Source organism: Phyllobates terribilis, unplaced genomic scaffold, assembly GCF_046119375.1.
Source record: "Phyllobates terribilis strain yellow unplaced genomic scaffold, ASM4611937v1 Scaffold_7__3_contigs__length_470593459, whole genome shotgun sequence".
In the NCBI taxonomy this organism is placed as follows: domain Eukaryota; kingdom Metazoa; phylum Chordata; class Amphibia; order Anura; family Dendrobatidae; genus Phyllobates; species Phyllobates terribilis.
This window is the reverse complement of record NW_027362767.1, coordinates 395,332,962-395,348,539: the sequence shown is the minus strand read 5'-3', so window position 1 is coordinate 395,348,539 and position 15,578 is coordinate 395,332,962.

Genomic DNA, 15,578 nt, shown 5'->3' with positions numbered 1-15,578 from the left:
CACGTCGACTCTCTAGTCTTATATCCCTATTTTTTGTGATTTTTTTATTGAGTCTTGTATGATAACTGGTTCCTGATATGGTAGAGCTGCATAACTTTGGCTATGTTCACATGGGGGTTCTGGTTCTGGTTACAGATGTGCTATTTTGTTGAGGATAATGGTTGACACAATGACAAAGTTTCAGCAGATCATATTATAGTCAACTGGCTCTGCCAGGTGTCGCTTGTGTCCATTAAGTGCCATTAATTTTGTTGCTCTTTTCCTATGATGTCTTTGGACAATGGAATAAACAAAGTAGGAGGAACTATTTCTTATTTTGCTTCTTGCCTGTGCATTACTTTGATTAACATTCCTTTGTCATGTATCTATTACCATTTATGGATCTATTAGTCACATGTGGTTGTCCTGAAGAAGGAGTTGGATTTGACTCTGAAACGCGTTGACAAATAAACCACCTTTAATTAACTTGTTATATTAATCATTCCTGAATCAGCAGCGCACTTGAAGTCCACTTACTCTGGCTTTCTATTATTGATCAGTTGATTGAGGCATATTAAGTATTGCTGCTTCCATAAAAGTGATCTATCAAAATATAAAGTAATTTAACCATAAGGAAAAAATATAATGCCAAAATTGCTTTTACAATCACTGCAACTCCCACAAAAAACGCAATAAAAAGTGATGAAAATCTCAAATGTATCACACAAAAAACGTCCTCATACAGCTCTTTTGAATGAATGATAAAAATGTTTTGAGTGTTCAAAAAAATGGTAACAAATAGTGTTGATCGAGCACTAAAATGCTCGGGTGCTCGAAGCTCGGGCCGAGCTCGCCGTGATGCTCGGGTGCTCGACCCGAGCAATGAGCCCAATGTTAGTCTATGGGAGACCCGAGCATTTTTGCGGCGGCACCCCCGGCAGTCTTTTAAAAGCCTAACAAGTGCCCAAAACGATAGTGACAGTGCTCAAATGACATGAGGACAGCATGGGGATCGCCCCAGGAAGCATTTATGACCCCCAGGCCACTGCTGTCTACAACGTGGTCAGAGGTATTAAACCACTTTTAAGGGGTCACAATAAAACGTTTAAAAACGAAACTGAAACTGCTTTCCTGTGAAATATGTTAAGGAACTTCATTTCCAGGGTAAAGACTTGTTTATAAGGTAAAATAAATAACCCCCCCCAAAAAATACTCCTCCACACCTTGGGCTATGTTCACAAGTAGCATTTTTTATGCATTTTTGCACTTTTGTATTGCTTTCAACCGTGACAAATGCATTCACCGGGAAATGTCATTTTAACATTTTACAACCTTATCTGGCCATGTGCTGTGTGACACTTGCATACAGTGCTGAAAAGACACGGGAACAGCATGGGGAAGACCCCTGGAAGCATCTCTGACACCCAGATCACTGCCTAAAACTGTGCCCATCAGAAGTCATCTTTGCCACATCAGAAGATGCAGACTTGCAACTATCCCCGTGCAAGTTCTTGTCCCAGGGCAGTGTTCAATTGTACCTTCCCCATTCCTTGCAATGCAAGCGCAAATATGCAGCCAACCACCCACGCACCCCCAGGCTGCAATACCATACTGCTTGATTGCACTTGAAATTGGGCCTTATAGGCATGTGGAGGCGGAATCTGGCCACCACGTCATGGCTGCGTTGGCGGCCTGGAATCCATACTCAGTCCCCAGCCGCCCGGCGGCCGGGTGTCCACACTCGGTCCCCAGCCGCCAGGGGGCGGCCGGGTGTCCATATTCGGTCCCCAGCCGCCCCGCGGCCGGGTGTCCACACACGGTCCGCAGCCGCCTAGGGGCAGCCGGGTGTCCATAAACGGTCCCCAGCCACCCCTATTTCCCCTGTCAACTTCCCCCCACACACTTTTCTTAGCCCGGCCTGTTTAGGGCAGCATTGGACGAGACCACCAGAGAAACAGACTCCTCTGGTGGGCCCTGGCTTCTCCATCAGGGGAGTTGAGAGTGCCAAGGTGAGGAGCATGATGATTATGATAGAAGTTAGCATCTGCTTTGTTTTCTTTTAATGCAAGCATAAGTGTGCAGCCTGCCACCCACCCACCCCCCAGGCTGCAATGCCATACTGCTAGCTTGCACTTGAAATGGGGCCTTTTAGTTTGGAGGAGGCCGAAGCTGGCCACTACCTCATGGCTGCTTCGGCAGCGAGTTAGCCATACTCAGTCCCCAGCCGCCCCTATTTGTCCCGGTGTGCCTTATACATAAGACTAAGCGCGTATACCAAAACATTACTTGTGCCCTCCCCAGTGCATTTAGTGGGAAGGACAGCCTATTCCGCTGTAGTGTGTGCATGCCAAACCCCTGTTCATGGTACATGCGAAGATGCCTCCCACCCTGCACCTGTCATTGCAGACTTGCAACTATCCCCGTTCAAGTCCTTGACCCAGGGCAGTGTTCAATTGTACCTCTCCAATTCCTTGCAATGCAAGTGCAAGTATGCAGCCTGCCACCCACCCACCCCTAGGCTGCAATACCATACTGCTTGCTAACTTGCACTTGAAATTGGTCCTTTTAGGCTTGTGGAGGCGGAATCTGGCCACCATATCATGGCTGCGTTGGCGGCCTGGAATCCTTAATCAGTCCCCAGCCGCCCGGCGGCCGGGAGTCCACACTCGGTCCCCAGCCGCTCCGCGACCGGGTGTCCACACACAATCCCCAGCCGCCTGGGGGCAGCAGGTTGTCCTTAAACGGTCCCCAGCCGCTCCTATTTCTCCTTAGAACATCCCCCCACACACTTTTCTTAGCCCGTCCTGCTTTAGGGCAGCATTGGACGAGCCCACCAGAGAACCAGACTCCTCCGGTGGGCCCTGGCTTCTCCATCAGGGGAGTTGAGAGTGCCAAGGTTAGGACCATGATGATGATTATACAAGTAAGCATCTGCTTTGTTTTCTTGGAATGCAAGCGCATGTATGTAGTAGCGGCTAGGCCTGAGGTGGTCAGCGTTTTGGCACATATCCTACCTCCTCCGAGGATTGCTGGATTTTTTCCTGCTACTATTCCAGTTCTATGACTCCCGTTAAAACAAAGCTTCAGGTGATAAATGATGGATGAGGTAGTGGCAAAGGAGAAAGAGAGGGAGTCACAGGGACCATTCACATCAATATCAGGCCAGTCAACCACATATGTCTTGTAGGATATGTTTCTGTAACAAAAGGAGCGGTTCGGCTATACAGTTATAGGGCATACAGTGAGTGCAATGCCTACCAAAAATTTTGAGGCACTCCAATGCCCCTTGGAAATGACATAGAGGTCAGAGGGCCTTAACTAAACCGTTTTTTCCATTTATAGCAACTGGGTCTCCTGTACACTGTTGGCCTAAGCAGTGAATGGAAGACTTTCCAAAAATTATGAGGAACTGCAATGCCCTTGAAACAGACGTGGATTACAGCGTACTAAAAACCTTCTACCCATTATTGGGGAGTGGGTCTCCCTTAGTTTTCGCCTTTGCATTGAAAAGCAAAAGCTGACTAAAATTAGGACAAAATGCAATGCCCGTTGGAAGAGTCGTGGAGGTTAGAGGTAATTAAAAACAACATTTCAATGCCTCTTGGAAGAGCTGTGGAGTTCAGAGTGTCTTAAGAAGACGCTTTTTATGCCCCTTTGAAAAGACGGGGAGGTCACAGTAGCTTAACAAGATGGTTAAAATGCCCCTCGGAAAAGACGTGGAGGTCCCAGTAGCTTAACAAGACGGTTTGACTGCCCCTTGGAAGAGACGTGGAGGTCACAGTAGCTTAACAAGACGGTTTTAATGCCCCTTGGAAGAGACGTGGAGGTCACAGTAGCTTAAAAAGACGGTTTTAATGCCCCTCGGAAAAGTGGTGGAGGTCGCAGTAGCTTATCAAGACGGTTTTAATGCCCCTCGGAAAAGACGTGTAGGTCCCAGTAGCTTAACAAGATGGTTTGAATGCCCCTTGGAACAGACGTGGAGGTCACAGTAGCTTAACAAGACGCTTTTAATGCCCCTTTCAAGAGCCATACAGTACAGAATCTTAAAAATATTATTCATTATTGGGGAGTGGGTCTCCCATAGTATTTGCTTATGCCTTCCAAGCAAAAGCTTCCAAAAATTAAGACGGAGCAACTTGCAATGCCCCTTACAAGAGCCATGCAGTACAGCATATTACAAACATAAGTCCCATTATTGGGGAGTGGGTCTCCCATAGTATTTGCTTATGCCTTCCAAGCAAAAGTTTCCAAAAATTAGGACGAACCAACTTTCAATGCCCCTTACAAGAGCCATGCAGTACAGCATATTACAAACATAAGTCCCATTATTGGGGAGGGGGTCTCCCATAGTATTTGCTTATGCCTTCCAAGCAAAAGCTTCCAAAAATTAAGACGGAGCAACTTGCAATGCCCCTTACAAGAGCCTTGCAGTATAGCATATTACAAACATTATTCCCATTATTGGGGAGTGGGTCTCCCATAGTATTTGCTTATGCCTTCCAAGCAAAAGCTTCCAAAAATTAGGATGGGGCAACTTGCAATGCCCCTTACAAGAGCCATGCAGTACAGCATATTACAAACATAAGTCCCATTATTGGGGAGTGGGTCTCCCATAGTATTTGGTTATGCCTTCCAAGCAAAAGCTTCCAAAAATTAAGACGGAGCAACTTGCAATGCGCCTTACAAGAGCTATGCAGTACAGCATATTACAAACATTATTCCCATTATTGGGGAGTGGGTCTCCCATAGTATTTGCTTATGTCTTCCAAGCAAAAGCTTCAAAAAATTAGGACGGAGAAACTTGCAATGCCCCTTACAAGAGCCATGCAGTACAGCATATTACAAACATAAGTCCCATTATTGGGGAGTGGGTGTCCTATAGTACTTGCTTATGCCTTGCAAGCAAAAGCTGCCAAAAATTAGGACGGAGCAACTTGCAATGCCCCTTACAAGAGCCATGCAGTACAGCATATTACAAACATAAGTCCCATTATTGGGGAGTGGGTCTCCCATAGTATTTGCTTATGCTTTCGCAGCAAAAGCTGCCAAAAATTAGGACAGAGCAACTTGCAATGCCCCATACAAGAGCCATGCAGTACAGCATATTACAAACATAAGTCCCATTATTGGGGAGTGGGTCTCCCATAGTATTTGCTTATGCTTTCCCAGCAAAAGCTGCCAAAAATTAGGACAGAGCAACTTGCAATGCCCCTTACAAGAGCCATGCAGTACAGCATATTACAAACATAAGTCCCATTATTGGGGAGTGGGTGTCCCATTGTATTTGCTTATGCTTTCCCAGCAAAAGCTGCCAAAAATTAGGACGGAGGAACTTGCAATGCTGGCACCCTGGTGGTATAGTGGTGGTGGAGGCTGAGGATAAGGTGAAGAAGATTAAACAGCCGAAATGAGGAAGCGTATACCCATGTGTGGGTGTGAAGCGGTGCATGTGAATACACCTCCCGAAATAACACAGTGGATTTTACTTTATGTTACTCTGCTGTCATTTGGTGGTGATGAGAAGTCTGGCCCAATCCAGCCCTTGTTCATTTTGATAAGGGTCAGCTTGTCAGCATTGTCAGTTGACAGGCGAGTGCGCTTATCAGTTATAATTCCCCCAGCGGCTCTAAAAACACGCTCCGATAACGCGCTAGCGGCAGGGCAGGCCAGGACCTCCAAGGCGTACAGAGCGAGTTCATTCCAAGTGTCCAGCTTGGATACCCAATAATTAAAAGGCACAGAGGAATCACGGAGGACGCTGGTACGATCGGCAAGGTACTCCCTCACCATCTTTTGAAACTTTCCACTCCTTGTGAGAGTACCCCGCGCCTCAGGGCCTGTAAGCTGGGCGGGTGTCAGAAAACTGTCCCAGAACGTTGACAGTGTTCCCCTGCCTCTGCTGGATTGGAGTTGCATCTCTCTCGCCTGTACGCCTTGGTTGGGCAACGAACTGTGACCTCTGCCGCTAGTGTGTTCAGATGGGAATTTTTTTAAGAGTTCTGCAGCAAGGGCCTTCTGGTATTGCCCCATTTTTGTAGACCTCTCCACCTCAGGAATAAGAGAGTGAAAGTTCTCCTTGTAGCGGGGGTCTACAAGTGTCACCAACCAGTAATGACTGTCACCCAACATTTTGACAACGCGAGGGTCACGGTTAAGGCAGCGTAACATAAAGTCAGCCATGCGTGCCAGACTGGTAACGGGCAAGATTTCCATGTCCTCACCAAGATGACGACTGACCATGCTCTCCTCCTCCTCCTCCTCTACCTCCTCCCCCCTGTCCTCAGGCCACCCACGCTGAACCGACGGTATGACACTTGTACAGGTACTACCGTCTAGAACGCATGATAGCAGCTCCTGTTCTTCCTCCTCCTCCTCCTCTCCCTCATTGTCCCCCAATGCAGGTTGGGATGAGATGAGGCTGGGCTGTGTGTAATCGCCCGCTACGGCTTCTTGATCCATCTCATCATACTCTGGCTGCAATGCCTCCTCTTTAATTCTCTGCAGAGAGCGTTGCAAAAGACAGACAAGTGGGATGCTGACACTAATGATGGCGTCATCGCCACTCACCATCTTGGTGGCCTCCTCAAAGTTTGTCAGGATGGTACATATATCAGACATCCAGGTCCACTCCTGAGGTCTTATGTGTGGAGTCTGACCTGAATATTGACGGCCTTGTTGCAGCTGGTACTCCACAACTGCTCTCTTCTGCTCACAAATCCTTTGCAACATGTGGAGGGTAGAGTTCCAACGTGTGGGGACATCACACACCAGTCGGTGTGCCGGAAGCTGCAAACGCTGCTGCAACACAGCAAGGGTGGCGGAAGCTGTAGCCGACTTGCAAAAATGAGCTGACAGGCGGCGTACTTTCACGAGCAGATCTGGCAACTCGGGGTACGATTTAAGAAACCGCTGAACCACGAGGTTAAGCACATGAGCCAGGCATGGTACGTGGGTGATCTCACCTCGCCTCAGAGCCGCCAACAGGTTACGGCCATTGTCACACACGACCATGCTGGGATGTAGGTTCAGCGGTCTCAGCCACAGATCTGCCTGCTCTTTCACAGCTGTCCACAACTCACAAGCAGTGTGAGGTTTATCAACTAAGCTTATGAGTTTCAGCACAGCCTGTTGCCGCTTGGCGGAGGCAGTACTGCAATGCTTCCAGCTTGTAACTGATGTGGTGATATCTGAGATGGAGGCTGAACATGAGGAGGAGGAGGAGGATGCGCAGGAGCTGTACACTGTGGGGGCAACTCTGACTGACATAGGGCCCGCAATCCTCGGTGTGGGGAGGATGTGTTTCGTCCCAAGGTCCGACTGGGTCCCGGCTTCCACTATGTTTACCCAGTGTGCCATCAGAGAGATGTACCGTCCCTGGCCACAAGCACTTGTCCACGTGTCCGTTGTCAGGTGGACTCTCCCAGTAACTGCGTTGTTGAGGGCACGGCAGATGCTTTGGGACACGTGCTTGTGTAGTGCGGGGATGGCACAATAGTGTCGGCTGGGGACCGAGGACCGAGGGACGGCCACCGCCATAAGATTGCGGAAGGATTCCGTCTCCACCAGCCTAAAATGCAGCATTTCCAATGCAAGCAGTCGTGAAATGTGCGAATTTAGGACTGTGGCCTGTGGGGCGTTAGCTGCAAATTTCCTCTTTCGTTCAAAGGTCTGGGATATGGACAATTGAAGGCTGCGGTGGGACGTGGACGTGAACGTTGATGCTGTTTCTTGAGAAACTGCCATAACAAGTGAAGACTGAGAGGAGGGGGCATCTTTACATGCAGTATGGACAGGGGATTGCCTTGCACACACAACAGGGGGTTCTATTGCACGCACAACAGTGGAAGAAGCAGTGGTGACACCCGCTGACACTGGTCGTGGACCCTGGGTTTCGCCCCACAAAGTCGGGTGCTTTGCTGCCATGTGCCTAATCATGCTGGTGGTGGTCAGGCTGGTAGTTTTGTCACCCCTGCTGATGCTGGCATGGCAGGTGCAACATATGACCTTTTTGGGGTTATCAGCAGAGTCTTTAAAAAAATTCCAGACTCTGGAAGACCTACGGCTTATACTGGCAACGTCCCTCGTGTTGGTGTTACGGGGAACGGTTGCCTGCCTTCTGTCTGCGGCCACCACACTGCTTCTTCCTGCCTGTTGAGGTACTCTGCCTCCCTCCCCCTGTGTGCTTCTGGCCTCACTCTGCATGTCCTCCTTCCACATTGGGTCAGTTACTAGATCATCCACCACCTCCTCCTCTTCCACTTGCGCACCACGATCCTCCTCCTCACTTCCTGGCAATTGTGTCTCGTCATCGTCCACCTCTTGTGACAGATTGCCAACGTCGACTTCCTGTGGCCGTGGCTGTTTAAATATTTGGGCATCGCAACATGCGATCTCCTCTTCCACCACTTCAAGCGTATCAGGCGAGGGGCCCAAATATGGAAATGGACCAGTGAACAGCTCTTCAGAGTGTCCAAGTGTGGGATCACTTGCTGTCTGACGACACTCGGCATGGTGGGAGGAAGGAGCATCAGGGTGAGGAGGAGTATGCGGTCGAGACTCACGGCTACTAAGAGTTGACCATGTGGAAGACAGACCGGAGGTGGTGGTGCCCAGGTAACTGGAAGTATTGTCTGCTATCCAATTAATAACCTGTTCACACTGATCAGTTCTCAATGCTGGTGTTGTTCTGTGCTTCCCTAGTAATTCGGTCAAGAAGTGGGAGCGAGAAGATGTGGCTGTTGGTTGTGGCACATTTTCACCTTGGCCACGGCCCCGTCCTCTGCACGAACCATCACCAGAACGTCCACTTCCAAGTCCCTTGCCACGCGCCTTGCCCATTGTAAATGAAGTAAAATAGCTTACACTTGCACTATCAATGGAAAAAGGGTAATAAAGAGTAGATTAGAACCGTGGAAGAGGAAAACCACAGTTATTGTTTACTGGGGTATACCACACTTTTTTAAATAGAGATATTTGCGGCTGAACAGTGAGCGACACACTCAAACTGCTTTTTTTTTAGATACCAAAGGCCCAAAACTGAATAGTACAGCGATTTGACCCGTGGAACTGCGAAACCACACTGGGATGTCGGGCCTACACAAGACTATTTTCAACAGATACATTTTTGTGTCACAACAGTCAGGAGACACTACTGTTTTTCTTTACGGAAAAAACTACCAAAACCTGAATAATAGAGATCTTTTACCGTGGAACAGCAAAACCACAGTTATAATTTACTGGTGTATACCAGGCTTTTTAAAATATATATATATTTGCGGCTGAACAGTGAGCGACACACTCAAACTGTTTTTTTTAGATACAAATGGCCCAAAAGTGGATAATACAGAGGTTTGTACCGTGGAACTGCAAAACCACACTTGTATTTCTCGGGCCTACACCAGACTATTTTCAACAGATATATTTGTGTCTGAAAAATCAGGGAGACACTATTTTTTTTTTTTTTACAGCAAAAAATGCAAAAAGCAGGATAATAGAGATTTTTTTCCGTGGAACAGCAAAAGCACACTTCTGTCTCTCTGGCCTACACCAGACTATTTTCAACAGATATATTTGTGTCTGAAAAATCAGGGAGACACTATTTTTTTTTCTTTTTACAGCAAAAAATGCAAAAAGCAGGATAATAGAGATTTTTTACCGTGGAACAGCAAAAGCACACTTCTGTCTCTCTGGCCTACACCAGACTATTTTCAACAGATATATTTGTGTCTGAAAAATCAGGGAGACACTATTATTATTTTTATACAGCAAAAAATGCCAAAAACAGGATAATAGAGATGTTTTACCGTGGAACATCAAAACCACAGTAATAATTTACTGGTGTGTACCAGGCTTTTTAAAATATATATATATTTTCGGCTGAACAGTGAGCGACACACTCAAACTGTTTTTTTTTTATACAAATGGCCCAAAAGTGGATAATACAGAGGTTTGTACCATGGAACTGCAAAACCACACTTGTATTTCTCGGGCCTACACCAGACTATTTTCAACAGATATATTTGAGTCTGAAAAATCAGGGAGACACTATTTTTTTTTTTTTACCGCAAAAAATGCAAAAAGCAGGATAATAGAGATTTTTTACCGTGGAACAGCAAAAGCACACTTCTGTCTCTCTGGCCTACACCAGACTATTTTCAACAGACATATTTGTGTCTGAAAAATCAGGGAGACACTATTATTATTTTTATACAGTAAAAAATGCCAAAAACAGGATAATATAGCTGTTTTACCGTGGAACATCAAAACCACATTAATAATTTACTGGTGTATACCAGGCTTTTTAAAATATATATATATTTGCGGCTGAACAGTGAGCGACACACTCAAACTGTTTCTTTTAGATACAAATGGCCCAAAAGTGGATAATACAGAGGTTTGTACCGTGGAACTGCAAAACCACACTTGTATTTCTCGGGCCTACACCAGACTATTTTCAACAGATATATTTGTGTCTGAAAAATCAGGGAGACACTATTTTTTTTTTTTTTACAGCAAAAAATGCAAAAAGCAGGATAATAGAGATTTTTTACCGTGGAACAGCAAAAGCACATGTGGCACCCCAGGGGTCTGGTTACCACAGTAATAGCAATATTACGTCTGAGAGCAGGTGGGAGGTCTCCTGGTCAGGAACCCTAAGCATGCAACACTTCCTGCTCAGTCCTGGGAGGGGAAGAACTTCCCCTATATAAACTGGGGCTGAGGCGGGGTTAGAGGAGAAGAAGAGGAGTCCCAGACAGAGACACAGTCTGGTCTGGAGTGGAGCAGATACAGGGAGAGCAAGATCAGGAGCCCTGTGGGAGCAGTGATAAAAGGGGTCAGAGACTGGAAGCTGTAGAGCTCGTCCTGACTGAAGAGATCTCACCGGACACGGAGTCTGAGGCTGTGGGGACTGATCCATACCCAGCAGCAGAAACCGACCGGCAGGGGATTTCAGGTCCTCTGGCCAAGAAACCCGAAGGCACGGTCACACGCAAGGGACCAGCACCGCCGTTGTGGAGCGGAGGCTACCAGAAGGCCCCGAGTCACCGGCCATACGGGTGAGCACCACACGGTACACTCAGGGACGTGGGCTACTTCTACCCGCTTCTAGCAAGGTAGCCAGGAAGAGTACAATAGTTGGGGAGGCCTACAACTCCGCCTGGCCAGGGGAGATCCTATCTGCTCACAGACTGACCAGGCCCCGATCGCTAGCCAGTACTCCCGGGAGGGTCTACCTTTGCCACCAGTAAAGACCCTGAACTACACCGTACCGTCTCTGAGTGGTTCCTAGTGCCTGCGTGCAATTCTGCTATCCCCATCATCCACGTCCGCTGCCCTGAGGCCATACCCCTCCCTTTGGGGGTTATACTATCCACGCTGCACAACTGTACCACCGGCCTCAGCGGTCTGCCCTGCAGCGGCGGCTTCATAACCGCATTCAACGGGTGGCGTAGTCGAACAATATAACATCTTATTCTAAGTTCTGCCACTTGGTTTGACACCCTGGGCACGGACCGGGTCACCGCCACGAGGACTACTACCCCTATCAGATCCGGCTCCGGGTATTCCCCCTGCACAGCAGCAGCAGCACAGGCCCAGGGGGCGCGTCACACACTTCTGTCTCTCTGGCCTACACCAGACTATTTTCAACAGATATATTTGTGTCTGAAAAATCAGGGAGACACTATTATTATTTTTATACAGCAAAAAATGCCAAAAACAGGATAATAGAGATGTTTTACCGTGGAACATCAAAACCACAGTAATAATTTACTGGTGTATACCAGGCTTTTTAAAATATATATATATTTGCGGCTGAACAGTGAGCGACACACTCAAACTGTTTTTTTTAGATACAAATAGCCCATAGAACTGCAAAACCACACTTCTATTTCTCTGGCTTACACCAGACTATTTTCAACAGATATATTTGTGTCTGAAAAATCAGAGGCACACTTTTTTTTTGGGGGGGGGGGGCACCAAAAGGTTAATAAGATGGGTATTTGTACATTGTGAAGGAGGAAACAAAAAAAGAGGATTTAGATTAAAAAAAACGATTTTTCCTGGCCCCCGGGACCTGGAGCTAAGTCCAGCAATTTCAGCAACAGGAGCAGCACACAGGACTGTAATGCAGTGTTTGCTGGTATAACCACTGCGTCTCCTATACAGCCTACCTGCCTGCCTGCCTGATATACCTGGGATGGATATTAGTCCTGAGAAGGACTGTTTGTTTGATCTGGCAGCCTTTACAGACCCTACACTAACTATTTTGCAGGATATATCTCTCCCTAAATCAGCAGCGCTGTCCCTACACTGTCTGATCCGGAGCGACTGTGTCCAAGATGGCGGCACCCGGTTTTAAATACTCGAGGTGACGCTGTGCGGCCAGCCAATCACTGTAATGCCCACAAACAACATGGCTGCGGCATTACAGTGACTGGCTGGCAATCCCTGCATGTTCATTGGCTCTGTAAAGAGCGCCAAACATGCAGGGCGGAGACCCGAGCTCCTGCCCGAGTAACCCGGAAATGCTCGGTGCTCGCCGAACATCCCGAGTAGCGTGATGCTCGGGCGAGTACCGAGCAGTGTCGAGCATGTTCACTCAACACTAATGAGAAAGCATTGTTTTTTGCTTCGTTTTTTTTTTTTTTACTGTGTTCACTAAAGGGGTTAACTAGTTGGACAGTTTTATAGGTCAGGTCGTTCCTGAAGCGGCGATACCAAATATGTGTACTTTTATTTATTTTTATTTTTTTCATAATAATATTTATTGATGGATACATTATATTTCTAATTTTGGGGGATTCTTTTTTTCTTTTTTTTTTTTTTATACTTTTTATTACTTTTACACTATGTCCCACTATGGGACTTTCACTTTTAACTTTCAGATCACCTGTATACCATAGGAATGCAGCACCATCCCTGTGCTATACAGGCATCACAGCTGCACAGGGAGAAGTTACTTTGGTTATGCTCTGCGCATGACCAAAGTAACTTCCTGCCTCCTGGTGACCAGGATGTTGTCATGACGACATAGGGTCATCATGACAACACCCGGGATCTGACTCAGACGCCGCAGGACGCCGGGGGAGGAGGTGAGTATCGGGCAACTTCGATCAGAGCATTGCGGGGGTTAATGTGCCAGGAGTGGTGCGGGACTGCTCCTGGCACATAGCACCAGGTGTCAGCTGTAACAATCAGCTGACACTAGGCGGCGATCGCCCCGCACCACTTGTGTGCGGGCGCCATTGCCGCTCGCATAATAGTACATAGCTGGCCCTATAGGCCCAGGGCGCAGCTACGTACTATTACTGATGAGGTCGTAAAGGGGTTAAAGGCCTTGCTGAACTGTGTGGTTTTGGTGCTTTTTTTCTATAGAGGTTTCTATGTGGACCCTAAGAAAAAAAAATAAAAACATGTAAAAAACTGCAGTTACTTTTTTAAGAGCAAAATCAAAGCTTTTCTGTACTATAAGAAATACATTAAAAACGCAGCTTCACATCTGCACCAAAAAGGGGAAAAAAAGGCCTTAAAAATGCAATAATTACAGAAGATTGTTATTGCGTAGTTTTGTGCGGACACTTGCAGAAAACAAAAAAACATAGTACTTGTGCAACATGTGAACAGACACTAACAAGCCAGATGTCGTATAGTGAAGTTATATAAAGATTAAAAAGTTTTGGCTGCTATGACTGTGAATGAATGAACAAATGATAAATCCACAGGTCTCTACTACAGATGACGCCGCACCAGACCCGAATGATCAAAAGCTGCACCAGGGACCGTGGAAGGTTAGAGATTCACAGCCTCAAATAAAGCCGCCAGGTAGCACTGACCTGGACCGGAGTCCCGTGAATTGATCCGCTCATCTGTAGTGCCAGCTGTTCTGGATCTAACGGACAGTCCCGGATTTGGGTTTACGCCCGGCAGTCTCGGGCGTCTGCTGAATTTCTCTCACTATCACCACCCCTCTGACATCTCCTCCCGCCGGGGAAGAAAGAAATGGTAAATGAGTGTGGACTGGGGTGTGGCCAAATTTTGCTGCATGCTTTGTCCCTCTTTGTCTTCTTCAAAAGTTGGGAGGTATCCCCAAAATTATATCAATAAATTCGTCAACTCAGGGCAAAAATACATAGTCTCACACAGAACCATATTCTGAAAATTGAAAATGTTACAGCTCTAGGAAAATGACGACACAAGCAATATTTTTTTTTAGTAATCTCTGAATTTTTTTTCACTACTTAAATAAAACAAAAATGATGCATGTTTGATATCTGCATAATTGTACTGACCTGGACAATCACATTTCTAGATAATTTTACTGTAAAATGAACGTTGTAACTAAAAAAAAAATCATTGTGGAATTTCACTTTTTTGCTATTTCATCGTTTATGGAATTTTTCCTTTCTTCCAGCACATCGCATAATAATAAAATGTATGATGTCATTTAAAAGTACAACTCCCTCATCACACAAAATAACAAGCTCTCATACAAATATGTGGACGGAAAAATAAAAATGTTATGGCTCTAGGAAGAAGGGTTGGAAAAAACTAAATCACAAAGAATTAGGTTATTAGTTAAAGAATTGGTGAAATTCGTAATGAGGGATTGCAAGGAAATATGGTGGCAGAATATGTGCGTATAATATTTTATTAGTTTTACTCTCTTCCATGCCGTCTATATATGATTTTTTGGTTGTGACGGTTAAGAATATTATATCAGGGCAGATTTGATTTGGACCAAATTTTTAACCATTAAAGTACTTCGTGTTCCACATACAGGAAGTACCATGTGCTCCAAATATAGGAAGTTTCTGTTCCACATACAGGAAGTACCATGTGTTCCAAATATAGGAAGCTTGTGTTCCACATACAGGAACTACTGTGTGTTCCAAATATAGGAAGTTTGTGTTCAACATACAGGAAGTACCATGTGTTCCAAATATAGGAGATTTGTGTTCCAAATATAGGAAGTTTGTGTTCCACATACAGGAAGTACTGTGTGTTCCAAATATAGGAAGTTTGTGTTCCACATACAGGAAGTACTGTGTGTTCCAAATATAGGAAATTTGTGTTACATGTATAGGAAGTACCATGTGTTCCAAATATAGGAAGTTTGTGTTCCAAATATAGGAAGTTTGCGTTCCACATACAGGAAGTACTGTGTGTTCCAAATATAAGAAGTTTGTGTTCCACATACAGGAAGTACCGTGTGTTCCAAATATAGGAAGTTTATGTTCCACATACAGGAAGTACTGTGTATTCCAAATATAGGAAGTTTGTGTTCCAAATATAGGAAGTTTGTGTTCCACATACAGGAAGTACTGTGTGTTCCAAATATAGGAAGTTTGTGTTCCACATACAGGAAGTACTGTGTGTTCCAAATATAGGAAGTTTATGTTCCACATACAGGAAGTACTGTGTGTTCCAAATATAGGAAGTTTGTGTTCCACATACAGGAAGTACCATGTGTTCCAAATATAGGAAGTTTGTGTTCCAAATATAGGAAGTTTGTGTTCCACATACAGGAAGTACTGTGTGTTCCAAATATAGGAAATCTGTGTTCCACAGTCAGGAAGTACTGTGTGTTCCAAATATAG